An 18,494-nucleotide genomic window follows, 5' to 3' on the forward strand; every position below is an offset into this window, starting at 1 on the left:
TGTTTTATTTAATTCATGGAATAAACAATATTATAGTTGGGCCGAGACCCTGTTGGACTATGTGGTGGGCCGAAATCCATCTCCTGTTTCTTCTCTTGGGTGAAACAATAACCACGAGTTAATTAAGAATGCGGTTATGATCATGATACTATGATCATGATGGGAGTGATGATTATATGGCGATATGAGGATGATAGTAGGATGTTACGATGATAATAATAAGTGAATGATGATGATATTGACACATGCTATAATGATGATACATGATGGATTAAAAAGATAATGATATTAGATGATGATCATATGATTATGTTAATGATGATTAACATGATTGAGTTGTGAATATGTTTGTGTTATCAGACGAGCCCTACACAAAAAATCATCGAACAAATTTGATCATGTTATTGGGTTAGTTATTTGGGCAAAGACAAAGGCAAATGGGTTAGTAAAACTGTTTTCGGGTTAAATAAATTAAGGTGTAATATAGTTAAGAAAAACAGAAGCGGAGGAGTGGTTTAGGGTGTTGGGGTTGAGCGAGAGGTCTTGAGTTCAAACCTGGGCATGGGAATTATTTTAAGGCCTATTCTTTGAGGTAGCTATTTTTATTATTATTATTTTTATTACTATTATTATTATTATTATTATTATTATTATTATTTTTATTATTATTATTATTATTATTATTATTATTGTTATTAACATTAACATTAAAATTAACATTTTAATTAAAATTATTACTATCATTATTATTATTTTCATTAACATGATTTTTTATATAATTTTATTTACATTATTTTTATTATCATTATTATTATCATTAACAATATTATTTTTACAGTATTATTATTACTACAAACAAAATGGCTATTATTATTATTATTATTATAAAAATTATTATTTTCATTATCACTATTAAGATTACTATTATTAATTTACTCAATAAATATCAAATATATAAGGAAAATATATTCTATTACATATAACATAACTATATTGATATTTTTATAATAAATACTAATTATTTATCCAAAGTATATAAAATAAATGTGGTTAATTAAGTTATTAAAGAAACATATGAGTTACTAAAATAACAATTAATAAAAATATATAAATTTATTCGATTACAAATTATGTGTGTTAATATATATATATAAATGATATAGGTTCGTGAATCCAAGGCCAACCTTGCATTGTTCATTTCAGTTGTATGCATATTTTTACTACAAAATATCGTATCGTGAGTTCATTTGATTCCCTTTTACTCTTTATATTTTTGGGACTGAGAATATATGCGCTATTTTTATAACTGCTTTATTAAATGCTTTTGAAATATATTTTGAACTGAGAATACATGAAATGCTTTTATAAATGTTTGACGAGATAGACACAAGCAAAACATTCCTCGAATGAATTATTATGCAGACAGAAGTTCGGTGGATTATTATTGAATTAGTTGGACGTTATAATTGCCACTAATTGTTGTGAATATTTCCCCTGATTATTATTGCTTGGTAACCTAAGAATTAGGAAATGGGTATGACCCCTAATTCACGCGAATCCTAAAGGTAGCTACCGGGTTTAACACCCCCACCCAGAATGTTCACTAGATGGAAGAGCTAGTGGGCGTGGTGTTTAGTACTTCGAAGTTTATATATTATACAGACGAGATGTTCTGTTTTTGGGGATATTATTGATGCGCATTATATGTTAAGGTCGGTTACCATGTTAAGCAATGAAATCAAAGTGAATGTTATGTATCGAGAGAATAATTTTTATACACAAGTTATGTGTATTATTTTTGTGCATGAGATATGTGTACGTTTATTATAAATCGCGAGGCAACCTACGGGGGAGAAAAGGATACGAACCTACTTTGCCAAGCTTTATGAAAAATGGTTTAGTACATGAGATATGTGTACTGTATTTAAATCTTGTGGTCTATCAAAATGATGAATTTTATTGTTTATGATAAACCTATGAACTCACCAACCTTTTGGTTGACACTTTTAAAACATGTTTATTCTCAGGTACTAAAGAAATCTTCCGCTCTGCATTTGCTCATTTTAAAAGATATTACATGGAGTCGTTCATGGCATATAGAGGTCAAAACCTCGCAATGAGACCATCTTTTGAAGACTTCGTCCAGGTGGATTAGGACGGGTCGTTAAAATTTGACCAATTGGGGTATCTTTGTGATTGGAACTATTTGTTTGAGAACGTTTTAGAGATGGTATGGCTAATTGCTACACTAAAATGCATGCTCTTAGTTCTAAGCTTACTTTGACTTTCGAACTTTAACTAGGGTTTTGACTTTTTGCAATTGAGCCATGTTGACCATATTTGTTTGTTGTGAAGCATTTGATGTGAAATTAAATGTAGGGGGCGTGTTGCCCCATCAACGTTTGAGTGCAAGATATTTGATTAATGCTAACGTCATGGAATCACTTTCGCATGTATTGTTTGTTGAATTCATTTCAGGAAAGTGATATAGGAAAGGGACTTACCAAATCCACCGACGCTCATGAATGGTTGCAAGTGCTTTGAAAGGATGAAACAATTGAAGATCAAGTGGTTAATAGGGTGCATATGCCGGTGTTCCCAACCAAGTACATCAATTGGACTGAATTTGAATTAGCAGGTTTAGGTCATCAGATTCGAGATACGTTCACGGTTGAAGAGGGTAATAAGGTTATGCGCCCATTGGAGTTTCTCCTTTACATGAAAGAAGATGTCTACCCATTGCTAACCCGTGAGTTCTTAGTGTAAGATCCTGTTTTCTCAGAAGGCTGGGACGCCGTCCAAATGGTGGGACGCTGTCCAAATTTGAAGGGCCGGACGCCATCCAGATAACTGGACGCCATCCAGATGAACTGGCGAGCCAGCTGTTTTGTTTTTAGATATTACAAAGGGGTATTTTGGTATTTTCACTTTGTTGACGAATTTAAGGCACTAGATCAGTTGGGGGAGCCTCATTTACACCACTTTCACCAATCTTATCCTTTTCCAATTGAATTCTAGAGAGAGAGAAAGATCTAGAGTAAGAGAGCTCAAATCAAGGAAGAAGAAAGTCGAATCGGGGCTTAGCGTGAGTTCTAAAGTTGTTCATCTAGTCCCTAGCTACATTTTGATTGTAGTGGTAAGTCTTAACCTTGATTTCCTTGTTTTAATTGCTTAAGGGTTAGGGTTAGGGTTAGTAATGAACATAAAACCCAATTGTTAGTGTTTTGGGGGGTTTTGGGTAAGTTTGGGTCATGAGGACTCAAAGATGACTAACCTAGGGTTTTGAAATGTTAAATTGTGTATATGGGTCTTAAATGTTAGTAAATCTCTAGCACACTTAGTAGTTAAAGTGAATGGGTGTATATGGGTATGATAGTGACCCAAATGAGTGTGTTAACCTTGAAATGGGTCAAATGAGTCTTTGATGACCTAAGTGGGTTAATGGGTGCGAAAATGAGATTACTTTATGTTAAAAGGTGTATTAAGACCATAATCGAATTGTTGGTAAGGGTTTGACATAATCCTGACCTAGTGTTAGAATGAATGGTACAAATGGGTCATGTTTGCACTATGGGCCAAATGGCACTTGTATGGCGAATAAGTTGGTTGACCAACTTGAATGAATAATTGATATATGTACTTAATGTATTAGGTACTTTGCTTTGAAGTGCACGGAAGTGTTTAATCATCACTGACGTGTAAGGTGAGTGGATTATGCGTGTACGTATATAATGTATTTATTTGTGTAGCGTGGAATGTGGAATTGTCGCGGTGTTCAGGACACCACATTCTACGTAACGAGTGCAATTGTCGCGGTGTTTAAGACACCACTCATTGGTTTGATTGACATGTGGAATAGTCACGGTGTTTAAGACAACACATTGTCATGGGAGTAGAATTGTCGCGGTGTTCAAGACACCACTCATTGGTTTGATTGACATGTGGAATTGTAGCGGTGTTCAAGACACCACATTGTCATGGGGGTGAAATTTTCGCGGTGTTCAAGACATCACCCGAGGGATTAGTGATTACGTGTCGTATGTACACTAATGGATGTTATGAACTCCGATGGTCTCTAGCGAGTACCATTCCCTTTTATGATTGGTTAACCATGGTTGTGTGAATTTTGTATTAACATATTTAATTGTGAACTATATGCTTTTGGTGTCGCTAGCTTAATATGAATTGCAGATATTGGTTTATGCATAATGTTTGCATAGTTTTCGAATTGCTAGCTTGTATGTGGTATTGTGTAAGTGATTGCAAGTAAGTAGGTTATATATGTATATGTATAATTATTGCATTCACTAAGCTTTAGCTTACCCTCTCGATTGTTTACCTTTTTAGGCTTCGGCGTGGATAAGGGCAAAGGTATTCGTTTGGAATAGTAGTGGCTCTCGGGGGTTTAGCTTTTTGGAAGTTCGGCCAAGATTTGGGTAGTTTAACCCCAAACACCATGCTCTAGTGTTGTTTGGAAATTAAACTAGTACGGTCGAAACTTGTATTTGTGAACGAAACTCGTAAAACGGCCGATGTGGGCCCGATGTTGTAAAACTTGATTTTATTGTGGAAATCTCTTAGTTTAACTAATATTGACATGTTGTGAAAAGGTTTTTGTTTAAAAGTGTCGGGAAGCGGGTTTTCCGCTCATGTAAGTTGGACATCCAGATCAGAACCTGGTAGTTCATTTGGACGCCGTCCAGATCTTCTGGACGCCGTTCAAGGCTTCTTTGCTGGACGCCGTCTAGATAACTAGACGCCGTCCAGATGTATTGCTTCAGAATTTTTTTTTAGCGTGTTTTTGGTATATCGAAGTCGGGTTGTTACAAGTGGTATCAGAGCATGGTCTAAGGAATTTAGGCGAGTTGAGATAGGTGCCTAGACTTAGACTTTATTGTATATGCGCGTTATGCGGGACTTGTAGGAGACGGGTCGGACCGGGAATGGGTTAGTGCCTAGGTTTAGGTGAACTAACTATGCGCTAATTGTTTTATGTTGTGTTTGCAATTATCAAGCGAGATAGATATTGTACTAGCAAGTTAATGCGACGTGCTCGCGTAACAATGATTAGCTACCATTGTTACGGGTTCAAATCGTGTCAAACAAGCGATGTACGACGATTGTTGAGAAAGATGGGGCGGTGAGGTGTATATGTATATATTTGTGTCTTGTCCTCTCGTTTCATTTTTTAATCTATTTTCGTTTTATAGTATGAAGATGAGAAACGGACTCGAGAACAATGATGGAGGTACGAGTAAGGATGTTGTGTTCACGGCCAAAGTTGAGGCCATCTTCAAACGTCAAAAAGCGGAGTTTCTCGAAGACGTTAGGAAAATGTTTCTAGATTCAATTGACGAGGAAGTAGTCAATATGGTTAAGGAACAAGTTAAGCTTGTTCTACAAGAAGACAATGTGGGAAGCGGGACTTCTTCTATAAGAATTTCAAGGATTCTCAACCTCCCACTTTTGATGGCGAAAGGGATCCGCTAAAAATCAATCGTTGGATCTCCGATATGGAGGGGTTTTTTCGAACTTATGAATGACCTCTCGAAAAGAAGACGAGGTATGGTTGTAGCATGTTACGGGGTGATGCCAAGTTGTGGTGGGACGCGAAAATCCAACTTTACGATGAAGAACAATGTATGGATTTCACTTGGGACGTGTTCAAGGCGGAGTTTTTCAACGAGTACCGAACTTCGGTCGATCTTACTAGACTTAAGGATGAGTTGCGTGCCTTGAGGCAAGGGTCAATGGATTTGAACACTCTCAAATCCATTTTCTTGTCAAAGACCCAATTTTGCTCGGAGTATGTCGGGAACGATAAAATGTTGAAGGAAGACTTCTATCGAATCTTGAACGACAACTATCAAGATATGATTAGTGTAAACGTGGTGAAAAGCTTTGATGAGTTGTGTGATATGGCCAAAGGTTTTGAGTCGCTCGCTTTGAGAAAGGGTGGCTTTACTTTTGGCAAGAGGAAGTTCGAAGCTACTAGTCATTCGAGCAAGAAGAGTAAAGGTGCAACCGAGAGTGTCGGTAGTGTGAAGAAAGGTGCTTCGGGAGCTTTTCCTTATTCTTGTCACAATTGTGGGCGAAGGGGACATATGGCCCGTGATTGTACCAAACCATCTATTACAACCAAACCCATTTGTTATAATTGTGGTAAAGAAGGGCACCGAAGGCCGGAGTGCCCCGATTTGAACATCGATCATGTTAAACGGTTGGAGAAAGCGGCGGGCACGGCTAGGGGTCGCAACTACTTGATGACGAATGATGAGGCTAAGCAATCCAATGATGTTGTCTCAGGTACTTTCATGGTTAACTCTAATCCGGCAAGGATCCTATTTGATAGCAGTGCTAATTTGTCGTTTGTCTCACCAAGATTCATATCTAAGCTTGATAAACCACTAGCTAAGTTAAGTCCTCCGGTAGAAATTGAAATAGCGGATGGTAAGACGGTGCTAGGGGTTGATGTTTGTAATGATTGTGATATTGTATTTGGTTCTGAAACGTTTAAAATTGATCTTATCCCGATGACCTTGGGTGAATTCGATATTGTTGTTAGTATGGATTGGCTCGATCGCTATAGAGCCGATATTGCATGCCATGTAAAATCTATTCGTGTGAAGACCCCAAGTGGGGGAGAGTTAATTATTCATGGCGAGAGAGGGAGAAGACTTGTGCCGTTATGCACGGGCACGTTGTTTTCTTGTTAGTGGTACCATGGCTTTTCTTGCTCATGTAGTTGATACTCGTGAAGAGCCACCATCCATTCATGAAATTCCGGTGGTTAGTGGATTCGAAGACGTTTTTTTGGATGAATTACCGGGTGTTCCGGCGAAAAGACAAGTTGAATTTCTCATTGAGTTTGTTCCGGGGGCTACTCTCATTGCTAAAACTCCTTATCGTTTAGCACCAACGGAGATGAAAGAGTTGTTAAATCAAACCCAAGAGTTGCTTGAAAAGAGTTTTATTCGACCGAGTGCTTCAACATGGGGCGCTCCAGTTTTATTCGTGAAGAAGAAGGATGGTAGTATGCGGATGTGCATCGATTATCGGGAGTTGAATAAAGTGACGATAAAGAATCGTTATCCATTGCCTCGGATTGACGATTTATTTGACCAACTCCAAGGTGCAACGTATTTCTCTAAGATTGACCTACGATCCAGTTATCGGCAAATGCGGGTCCGTGAGGAAGATATTTTTAGTGACCTGAACTTTTCCATGTTTATATATATTAAATGAAATTGATATTTATATGATTAAGTGTTTCCAACATGTTAAGCAATCAAACTTGTTAAGACTTGATTAATTGAAATAGGTTTTATATAGACAATTGACCACCCAAGTTGACCGGTGATTCACGAACGTTAAAACTTTTAAAAACTATATGATGTCATATATATGGATATATATATAGTTAACATGGTATTATGATAAGTAAACATATCATTAAGTATATTAACAATGAACTACATATGTAAAAATAAGACTACTAACTTAATGATTTCGAGACGAGACATATATGTAACGATTATCGTTGTAACGACATTTAATTGTATATATATCATATTAAGATATATTAATATATCATAATATCATGATAATGTAATAATTTAACATCTCATTTGATATAATAAACAATGGGTTAACAACACTTAAAAGGATCGTTAACCTAAAGGATTCAAAACAACATTTACATGTAACGACTAACGATGACTTAACAACTCAGTTAAAATGTATATACATGTAGCTTTATATATATATATATATATATATATATATATATATATATATATATATATATATATATATATATATATATATATATATATATATATTCTTTTGAAAGACTTCAAGACACTTATCAAAATACTTCTACTTAACAAAAATGCTTACAATTACATCATCGTTCAGTTTCATCAACAATTCTACTCGTATGCACCCGTATTTGTACTCGTACAATACACAGCTTTTAGACGTATGTACTATTGGTATATACACTCCAATGATCAGCTCTTAGCAGCCCATGTGAGTCACCTAACACATGTGGGAACCATCATTTGGCAACTAGCATGAAATATCTCATAAAATTACAAAAATATTAGTAATCATTCATGACTTATTTACATGTAAACAAAATTACACATCCTTTAAATCTAATCCATATACCAACGACCAAAAAAACCTACAAACACTTTCATTCTTCAATTTTCTTCATCTAATTGATCTCTCTCAAGTTCTATCTTCAAGTTCTAAGTGTTCTTCATAAATTCTATAAGTTCTAGTTTCATAAAATCAAGAATACTTCCAAGTTTGCTAGCTTACTTCCAATCTTGTAAAGTGATCATCCAACCTTAATAAATTTTTCTTATTTATAGTAAGATATCTTTCTAATATAAGGTAATACTCATATTCAAACTTTGGTTCAATTTCTATAACTATAACAATCTTATTTCGAGTGATGATCTTACTTGAACTTGTTTTCGTGTCATGATTCTGCTTCAAGAACTTCGAGCCATCCAAGGATCCATTGAAGCTAGATCCATTTTTCTCTTTTCCAGTAGGTTTATCCAAGGGTCCTTTGAAGCTAGATCCATTTGTCTCTTTTCCAGTAGGTTTATCCATAAAACTTGAGGTAGTAATGATGTTCATAACATCATTCGATTCATACATATAAAGCTATCTTATTCGAAGGTTTAAACTTGTAATCACTAGAACATAGTTTAGTTAATTCTAAACTTGTTCGCAAACAAAAGTTAATCCTTCTAACTTGACTTTCAAAATCAACTAAACACATGTTCTATATCTATATGATATGCTAACTTAATGATTTAAAACCTGAAAACACGAAAAACACCGTAAAATTGGATATACGCCGTCGTAGTAACACCGCGGGCTGTTTTGGGTTAGTTAATTAAAAACTATGATAAACTTTGATTTAAAAGTTGTTCTTCTGGGAAAATGATTTTTCTTATGAACATGAAACTATATCCAAAAATCATGATTAAACTCAAAATGGAAGTATGATTTCCAAAATGGTCATCTAGACGTCGTTCTTTCGACTGAAATGACTACCTTTACAAAAATGACTTGTAACCTGTATTTCCGAATATAAACTTATACTTTTTCTGTATATATTCATAAACTTAAATTCAATATGAAACCATAGCAATTGGATTCACTCAAAACGGATTTAAAACGAAGAAGTTATGGGTAAAACAAGATTGGATATTTTTACTTGTTGTAGCTACGTGAAAATTGGTAACAAATCTATACAAATCATATCCTAGCTAACTTATATTGTATTATACATGTATTCTAATATATTATGTAATCTTGAGATACCATAGACACGTATGAAAATGTTTTGAAAATGTTTTGACATATCATATCGACCCATCTATATATATTATTTGGAACAACAATAGATACTCTATATGCAGTAATGTTGGAGTTAGGTATACAGGGTTGAGGTTGATTCCAAAAATATATATACTTTGAATTGTGATCTAGCCTGAGACGTGTATACACTGGGTCGTGGATTGATTCAAGATAATATATATCAATTTATTTCTGTACATCTAACTATGGACAACTAGTTGTAGGTTACTAACGAGGACAGCTGACTGAAAATATTTAAAACATTAAAACGTATTAAAAAATGTTGTAAATATATTTTGAACATACTTTGATATATATGTACATATTTGTTATAGGTTCATGAATCGACCAGTGGCCAAATCTTACTTCCCGACGAAGTAAAAATCTGTGAAAGTGAGTTATAGTCCCACTTTTAAAATCTAATATTTTGGGATGAGAATACATGCAGCTTTATAAATGTTTTACAAAATAGACACAAGTACACAAAACTACATTTTATGGTTGGATTATTAAACCGAATATCGCCCTTCAAGTCTGGTAGCCTAAGAATTAGGGAAATGGCCCCTAATTGACGCGAATCCTAAAGATAGATCTATTGGGCTTAACAACCCCCATTCAGGTTATGGATGGTTTAGTACTTCGAGATTATTATACAGACGAGAGGTTCTGTTTTGGGGATATTCTATGCATTAAGTTAACGTCGGTTACCAGGTGTTCAACATATGAATGATTTTTATCTCTATGCAGTTTGCGAAATGCCTGATAAGAGATGTGTTATAAAAATGAAATCTTGTGGTCTATTATTATGATTTAATAATATGTAGGTTAAACCTATAACTCACCAACAATTTTGTTGACGTTTTAAGCATGTTTATTCTCAGGTGATTATTAAGAGCTTCCGCTGTTGCATACTAAATTAAGGACAAGATTTGGAGTCCATGCTTGTATAATATTGTTTAAAAACTGCATTCGAAGACTTATGTTGATGTGTAATATTATTGTAAACCATTATGTAATGGTCGTGCGAAAAATGCTATATTTTAGATTATCATTATTTGATAATCGTCGTAATATTTTAAAGGTTATGGTTTTTTTTAAAATCGAATGCAGTCTTTGAAAAACGTCTCATATAGAGGTCAAAACCTCGCGACGAAATCAATTAATATGGAACGTTTATAATCAATATGAACGGCACATTTCAGTTGGTATAAGAGCGTTGGTCTTAGAGAACCAGAAATTTGCATTAGTGTTTCTTATCGAGTTGTTAGGATACATTAGTGAGTCTGGACTTCGACCGTTTTTTCCTTTAAAAATGATTGCTTAACACTTTTGTTGGAAATTATATATTATTAACATGTAAATATTATGTGATATATTAACCTCTTAATGTGTTTGATATTGTGTGATAGATGTCTACCACTAGTACAAATCCCATTGACTCACCTAATAATAATGAAGAGACGAATATAATTTGGGAAGATTCACAAATTCCCAAAGAGTAATCGGAAGAAGAGGAACCGGAAGAAGAGGAACCGGAAGAAGAGGAATCAGAAGAGGAGGAACCGGAAAAAGAAGAGGTTCCGGAAGAAGAAATATTGATACCTATAGTAAATCGATTAAATAAAAGAAAATCCTCAACCAACGGACCAAAGTTAATAATGGTCAATGGTGTTACCGCCGAGGAAGCAAAATATTAGGAAGATAATCAATTTTCTGATGAATCGGATCCCGATGAGGATTCCGATGATGTTATAGAAATTACCTCGACCCAATTTAATAAAGCAAAAGAAAATAATAATGGAAAAGGTATAAAAATAGAGAAACCCGATTCCAACCCCGATGAACTTTATATGTATCGGCAACATACGTATTTCCTAAAATGTAACAATGACCCGGGAACCTCTAAACCACCAGGTTTTTCTAAACCATTGTGGAAAACGACAGTCGTATTAGGGGAGCATCATATATCCCTAGGATATTAGCAAAACGAACCAAGCCCGAAGAAGAAGAAACGAGTGAGTCAGATTAAAGAGTTGTAATCATGTTGTGTAATATATGTAATATAGTGTGCTTGTACTTTTATATTCTATGTAAAAATTTCTTTTATTGTTTGTTAATTATCTTTTACGAATATAATCCTTGTATATTTTACAGTATAAAAACAAAATGGACGTTAAGGGTAGACAACCGAATATTTTAGAAGACCTACCAGAGGATATGATTGAGGAAATCTTGTCTAGAGTCGGTCAGAATTCATCAGCACATTTAGTTATGGCGAAATTAACTTGTCAAACATTTGAAAGACTTTCCAGAAATGCCTTAGTTTATAAAAGGCTTTCCTTTGATAGGTGGGGTATATCACATTGGGGAGACCGTAAGTTACGCCGTGTTTTCTTTAAAGCGTTAAATATAGGGAACCCAAATGCAATTTTACGCTACGGGTTAAGAACCTATTTTGACTCAACATATCCCAACATAGGATTTCATGAGTTAGAAAGAGCTTCTAACATGCAACATAAAGAAGCATGTTATGCTTACGGGTTAATAATGTTCGCTTCTCATCAAATTGAGAAAAAGAACATTGGGTTGCAACTTTTAAATAAAACATTCCCACAGGTGATGGACTCAGTAGTTGAGATGAGAAACAAGGTTTTTAGATTATTACGGGGCTGTTGGACATTACGAAACCCTCGTACTTTTGACGACATTACAACATGCTGTCTTGTCAACGGTCACAACGGTTATGTTCCACAAGACCAAGGATGGGAAGTAGTCATAGTAAAACCATAATGCATGACTTGTTTTTGGACGTATGAATTACGTGTCTTTATTGCCTTTGTTGAACGACTTGCTTATTAACTAGAATTGTCTTCGCAACTATTTTGTATCAGAGTTTTTATGTGCTATATTTCATGCTATATGTAAAATAGCGGTATTGTAAGTTTGCAAAATATTGTATAAAAGTTTGAATGTGAAATATTATTATAATCAGTTTTCATATAGAATTGTAGTAGTTGAATTGTATGTTAGCTACTAAGTATGAACTTAACGGGTAGGTATTACCCGAATTAAAACTTATAAAATGCTAATATGAAGAAAAAGCTTTTATAAATGAGTTCATATTATGCTACGGAATACTATTGACTACTCTTAATATTCTATATGATTAACTTAATTCTTTTGGCTATTTTTGAAGGAAATGGCACCGACTACTCGTCAGAACTTGAACATGAGTGAGGAAGACTTTCGTGCTTTCCTTGCAGCAAATATAGCCACAGGGTCTAGCAGTGGAGTTAACTCCACAGGAAACCGTGTAGGATGCTCCTACAAGGCTTTCACTGCCTGTAAACCTCTGGAATTCGATGGAACTGAAGGACCAGTCGGACTGAAACGATGGACCGAAAAGGTCGAATCTGTGTTTACTATAAGTAAATGTACTGAGGAAGATAAGGTAAAGTACGCCACGCATACCTTCACAGGTACTGCGTTAACATGGTGGAATACCTATCTCGAACAAGTGGGATAAGATGCTGCTTACGCACTACCGTGGTCAGCATTCAAACACTTAATGAACGAGCAGTACCGTCCCAAAAACGAGGTCAATAAGCTCAAGGTAGAGCTTAGAGGGTTACGAACACAAGGGTTTGATATTACCACGAACGAATGACGATTCACAGAGTTGTGCCTATTGTGTCCGGGAGCGTTCGAAGATGAAGAAGAGAAAATCGACGCATTTGTAAAAGGGTTACCGGAAAGGATCCAAGAGGACATAAGTTCACACAAGCCCGCCTCCATACAAAAGGCAAGTCGAATGGCTCATAAACTTATAAATCAAATTGAGGAAAGGATTAAAGAACAAGCGGCCGAAGAAGCCAATACGAAACAAGTCAAGAGGAAATGGGAAGAAACCAGTGACAAGGGTCACAATTTCAATAATCAACCCAACAATCATAACTACAATCGCACCAATTTTCACAATAACAAACGCAACAACAATAACCACCCCAGCAACAACTACAACAACCTTTTCAACAACAATAACAACCGCAACAACAACAATCCCAACAATAACAACAAGAGGCAGAAATTCTGCCAGAGATGTGAAGGATACCATCTAACTGGGCTCTGTATAGCAGTGTGTACTAAGTGTAATAGAAAGGGCTATGGTACAGCAAAGTGCGAAATCTACGGATCAATGGCTAAGGGAATAAATAATGCCGGAACAAGTTATGCAGACATTACCTGTTTCGGATGCGGGAAGAAGGGCCATTACAAAAATATGTGTCCAAATCAGGGGGATAATAATGGGCAAGGCCGAGGAAGAGTCTTCAACATTAATGCAGTTGAAGCGCAGGAAGACCCGGAGCTTGTTACGGGTACGTTTCTTATTGACAATACATCTGCTTATGTTTTATTTGATTCAGGTGCGGATAGAAGCTATATGAGTAAGGATTTCTGTGCTAAATTAAGTTATCCATTGACGCCTTTAGATAATAAGTTTATACTAGAATTAGTAAACGGTAAATTAATTGCAGCAGATAATATATGTCGGAATCGAGAAATTAAACTGGTTAGCGAAACATTTAAGATTGATTTGATACCAGTAGAGTTAGGGAGTTTTGATGTGATAATCGGCATGGACTGGTTGAAAGAGGTGAAAGCAGAGATCGTATGTTACAAAAATGCAATTCGCATTGTACGAGAAGAAGGAAAACCCTTAATGGTGTACGGAGAAAAGAGCAACGCGAAGCTAAATCTTATTAGTAATTTGAAGGCGCAAAAGTTAATAAGAAAGGGTTGCTATGCTGTTCTAGCACACGTCGAGAAAGTACAAACTGAAGAAAAGAGCATCAATGATGTTCCCGTCGCAAAAGAATTTCCCGATGTATTTCTGAAAGAATTACCGGGATTACCTCCACACCGATCCGTTGAATTTCAAATAGATCTTGTACCGGGAGCTGCACCAATAGCTTGTGCTCCATACAGACTCCCACCCAGCGAAATGAAGGAACTTCAAAGCTAATTACAAGAACTTCTAGAGCGTGGTTTCATACGACCAAGTACATCACCATGGGGAGCTCCTATTTTGTTTGTCAAAAAGAAGGATGGTACATTCAGATTGTGTATCGACTACCGAGAGTTGAACAAACTTACCATCAAAAACCGTTACCCACTACCGAGAATCGATGACTTATTTGATCAATTACAAGGCTCGTCAGTTTATTCGAAGATTGATTTACGTTCTGGGTATCATCAAATGCAGGTGAAGGAGGACGATATTCCGAAGACTGCTTTTAGAACGCGTTACGGTCATTAAAAGTTTATGGTTATGCCGTTTGGATTGACTAACGCACCAGCAATGTTCATGGACCTCATGAACCATGTGTGTGGGCCATATCTCGACAATTTTGTCATTGTTTTCATTGATGACATACTTATCTACTTAAAGAATGATCAAGAGCACGAAGAACATTTGAGAAAAGTGCTAGAGTTGTTGAGGAAAGAAAAACTGTACGCTAAGTTTTCAAAGTGTGCATTTTTGTTAGAAGAAGTTCAATTCCTCGGTCACATAGTGAACAAAGAAGGTATTCAGGTGGATCTGGCAAAGATTGAGACCGTTGAAAAGTGGGAAACCCCTAAAACTCCGAAGCATATACGCTAATTTTTAGGACTGGCTGGTTACTACAGAAGATTCATCCAAGATTTTTCCAAAATAGCAAAACTCTTGACTGCATTAACGCATAAAGGGAAGAAATTTGAATGGAAGGATGAACAAGAAAAAGCGTTTCAATTGTTGAAGAAAAAGTTAACTACGACACCTATATTGTCATTGCCTGAAGGGAATGATGATTTTGTGATATATTGTGATGCCTCAAAGCAAGGCCTCGGTTGTGTATTAATGCAACGAACGAAGGTAATTGCTTATGCGTCTAGACTATTGAAGATTCACGAGCAAAATTATACGACACATGATTTGGAATTAGGCGCTGTTATTTTTGCATTAAAGACTTGGAGGCACCACTTATATGGGGTTAAAAGTATTATATATACCGACCACAAAAGTCTTCAACATATATTTAATCAGAAACAACTGAACATGAGGCAGCGCAGGTGGATTGAATTGTTGAATGATTACGACTTTGAGATTCGTTACCACCCGGGGAAGGAGAATGTGGTAGCCGACGCTTTGAGTAGAAAGGACAGAGAACCCATTCGAGTAAAAGCTATGAATATAATGATTCACAATAACCTTACTACTCAAATAAAGGAGGCGCAACAAGGAGTTTTAAAAGAGGGAAATTTAAAGGATGAAATACCTAAAGGATCGGAGAAGCATCTTAATATTCAGGAAGACGGAACCCGGTATAGGGCTGAAAGAATTTGGGTACCAAAATTTGGAGATATGAGAGAAATGGTACTTAGAGAAGCTCATAAAACCAGATACTCAATACATCCTGAAATGGGGAAGATGTACAAAGATCTCAAGAAACATTTTTGGTGGCCAGGTATGAAAGCCGATGTTGCTAAATACGTAGGGGAATGTTTGACGTGTTCTAATGTCAAAGCTGAGCATCAGAAACCATCAGGTCTACTTCAACAACCCGAAATCCCGGAATGGAAATGGGAAAACATTACCATGGATTTCATCACTAAATTGCCAAGGACTGCAAGTGATTTTGATACTATTTGGGTAATAATTGATCATCTCACCAAATCAGCACACTTCCTGCCAATAAGAGAAGATGACAAGATGGAGAAGTTAGCACGACTGTATTTGATGGAAGTCATCTCCAGACATGGAATACCAATCTCTATTATCTCTGATAGGGATGGCAGATTTGTTTCAAGGTTTTGGCAGACATTACAACAAGCATTGGGAACTCGTCTAGACATGAGTACTGCCTATCATCCACAAACTGATGGGCAGAGCAAAAGGACAATACAGACTCTTGAAGACATGCTACGAGCATGTGTTATTGATTTTGGAAATGGTTGGGATCGACATCTACCATTAGCAGAATTTTCCTACAACAACAGTTACCACTCGAGTATCGAAATGGCACCGTTCGAAGCACTTTATGGTACAAAGTGCAGATCTCCAATTTTTTGGAATGAATTGGGGGATATACAGATTACGGGTCCGGAGATAATCCAAGAAACTACAGAGAAAATCATCCAAATTCAACAACGGTTGAAAACCGCTCAGAGTCGACAAAAGAGCTACGCGAACCTTAAAAGGAAAGATATAGAATTTGAAATTAGAGAGATGGTCATGCTTAAGGTTTCGCCTTGGAAAGGCGTTGTTCGATTTGGTAAACGGGGGAAACTAAATTCAAGATACATTGGACCATTCAAGATTTTAGATCGTGTCGGACCAGTAAACTACCGACTTGAATTACCTCAATAACTCACCAATGTACATAATACCTTTCATGTCTCGAATCTGAAGAAGTGCTTAGCTAAAGAAGATCTCACTATTCCTTTAGACGAAATTAAAATCAATGAAAAACTACAATTCATTAAAGAACCCGTCGAGATAATGGATTGTGAGGTTAAAAGGCTCAAGAAAAACAAGATACCAATTGTTAAGGTTCGATGGAATGCTCGTAGAGGACCCGAGTTCACCTAGGAACGAGAAGATCAGATGAAGAAGAAATACCCACACTTATTTCCAGAAGATACGTCAGCACCTCCAACTGCTTAAAATTTCGGGACGAAATTTATTTAACGGGCAGGTACTGTAGTGACCCGAACTTTTCCATGTTTATATATATTAAATGAAATTTATATTTATATGATTAAATGTTTCCAACATGTTAAGCAATCAAACTTGTTAAGACTTGATTAATTGAAATAGGTTTTATATAGACAATTGACCACCCAAGTTGACCGGTGATTCACGAACGTTAAAACTTGTAAAAACTATATGATGTCATATATATGGATATATATATATAGTTAACATGGTATTATGATAAGTAAACATATCATTAAGTATATTAACAATGAACTACATATGTAAAAACAAGACTACTAACTTAATGATTTCGAGACGAGACATATATGTAACGATTATCGTTGTAACGACATTTAATTGTATATATATCATATTAAGATATATTAATATATCATAATATCATGATAATGTAATAATTTAACATCTCATTTGATATAATAAATAATGGGTTAACAACACTTAACAGGATCGTTAACCTAAAGGATTTAAAACAACATTTACATGTAACGACTAACGATGACTTAACGACTCAGTTAAAATGTATATACATGTAGTGTTTTAATATGTATTTATACACTTTTGAAAGACTTCAAGACACTTATCAAAATACTTCTACTTAACAAAAATACTTACAATTACATTCTCGTTCAGTTTCATCAACAATTCTACTCGTATGCACCCGTATTCATACTCGTACAATACACAGCTTTTAGATGTATGTACTATTGGTATATACACTACAATGATCAGCTCTTCGCAGCCCATGTGAGTCACCTAACACATATGGGAACCATCATTTGGAAACTAGCATGAAATATCTCATAAAATTACAAAAATATTAGTAATCATTCATGACTTATTTACATGTAAACAAAATTACACATCCTTTATATCTAATCCATATACCAATGACCAAAAACACCTACAAACACTTTCATTCTTCAATTTTCTTCATCTAATTGATCTCTCTCAATTTCTATCTTCAAGTTCTAAGTGTTCTTCATAAATTCTATAAGTTCTAGTTTCACAAAATCAAGAATACTTCCAAGTTTGCTAGCTTACTTCCAATCTTGTAAAGTGATCATCCAACCTCAATAAATCTTTCTTATTTACAGTAAGATATCTTTCTAATACAAGGTAATACTCATATTCAAACTTTGGTTCAATTTCTATAACTATAACAATCTTATTTCGAGTGATGATCTTACTTGAACTTGTTTTCGTGTCATGATTCTGCTTCAAGAACTTTCAAGCCATCCAAGGATCCTTTGAAGCTAGATCCATTTGTCTCTTTTCTAGTAGGTTTATCCACAAAACTTGAGGTAGTAATGATGTTCATAACATCATTAGATTCATACATATAAAGCTATCT

Source organism: Rutidosis leptorrhynchoides, chromosome 10 (assembly GCF_046630445.1).
Source record: "Rutidosis leptorrhynchoides isolate AG116_Rl617_1_P2 chromosome 10, CSIRO_AGI_Rlap_v1, whole genome shotgun sequence".
NCBI classification, from domain to species: Eukaryota; Viridiplantae; Streptophyta; class Magnoliopsida; order Asterales; family Asteraceae; genus Rutidosis; species Rutidosis leptorrhynchoides.